This window comes from Rhea americana, unplaced genomic scaffold, assembly GCF_003343005.1.
Source record: "Rhea americana isolate MKP2758 unplaced genomic scaffold, rheAme1 scaffold_915, whole genome shotgun sequence".
Taxonomy (NCBI): Eukaryota; Metazoa; Chordata; class Aves; order Rheiformes; family Rheidae; genus Rhea; species Rhea americana.
Window position 1 is genome coordinate 3,457 of NW_028187106.1, and position 1,226 is coordinate 4,682.

The window sequence follows — 1,226 nt, forward strand, 5'->3', positions numbered from 1 at the left end:
CTGCCCAAGGCTTTCTAAGCTGAGATTAAACATCTGCATTTCCTCCTCTGAAGCACTGCCTGCTCCGCAGGAGAAATGAAGCCCTCCCTGTCACTGTCTAGGTCTCCTGCCTAGTAATGGGACAGGAATAGGGCTTGACRGAGGGGAACATWTCCACCTCTGTCCTCTGACAGGATAAAGCACACTGCTGAAATCACTCCCTCTCYGCAATCCAGAGAGAGAGTGTAGGTGATTAGTACACTTCCAAGAGCATTTCCCAGAAGGAACCCTGCTGSCCCCGAGGAGCTATCTGCCTTGGAGCCCCTGGAAAATCTTGAAAGAGCCTGGGGGRCAGAGAAAGTCATGCCTTCAGCTGGCCCTCTGCTCCTGGGCAGGGCCAGGCTCCTGGGATGGAGGGAGCTCGTGGCAACCAGGCAGCACCGCCCAGAGACAGCTGTGTCCAGGTGCAGCTCCTCTGCAACGAGCAGCAGGGCTCCAGGCACTGCCTGCTCTTGTTGACCTTAGATGAGACAAGACAGAGAAGTGAAAGCCAGTCTGGAGTGAGAGGACAGAGGAGAGCTCATTGCACAGTAAGTCTCTGGCTGCAGGGCAATAGAGCTGAGGCTCCGGAAGGGGTCTTCTGAACSCMGCCCATGTCTCAACACTTCTTTTTTTTAGGGATTACTCTTCCAGCTCCTCTAGTTTGGAGGAGGGGGAGATGCTTCAGAGCAGGGATTCCCTGTCACAGGGACAGGGCATCCTACTCCCTTTTCCCAAGGATGGCTGCCAGGGYGTGAAGCCGGGGTGTGCACACAGATCTGCCCGGGGCTGTAATTCAGAGCAGTGGCCCTGTGCCCCAGGCTGTTGTGTGCCCAGGGTAGCGACTCTACTGCCTGCAAGGGTCAGCCCTCAGCCTGCCCGGGGAATTCCCCACAGCCCTGCGAGGAGAAGCTCTGGGTGGGAGGGGTGACTCCCGGCAGGGCAGGTTCATTCTTCTGTCAAGTGGGTGCTACGTGGGTCAGGGCTGCCCACAGCTCTAGCTCACCATGAAGACATTTCAAGAGTACAGTTTTCAAGAGGATTTGTCTCTGCATGGTGGAAATGGAAATGCAGCGGTCAGGTTTAAAAAAGGGGGCTAAGCATCTTAACCACCACACTGAAGGATGAATAGGTTTGCAGGGAACCTCATCAAACGTCTTCACCACCCCTCAGCCTACAAACAGCACCAACATCACCTTGCCAGTCTC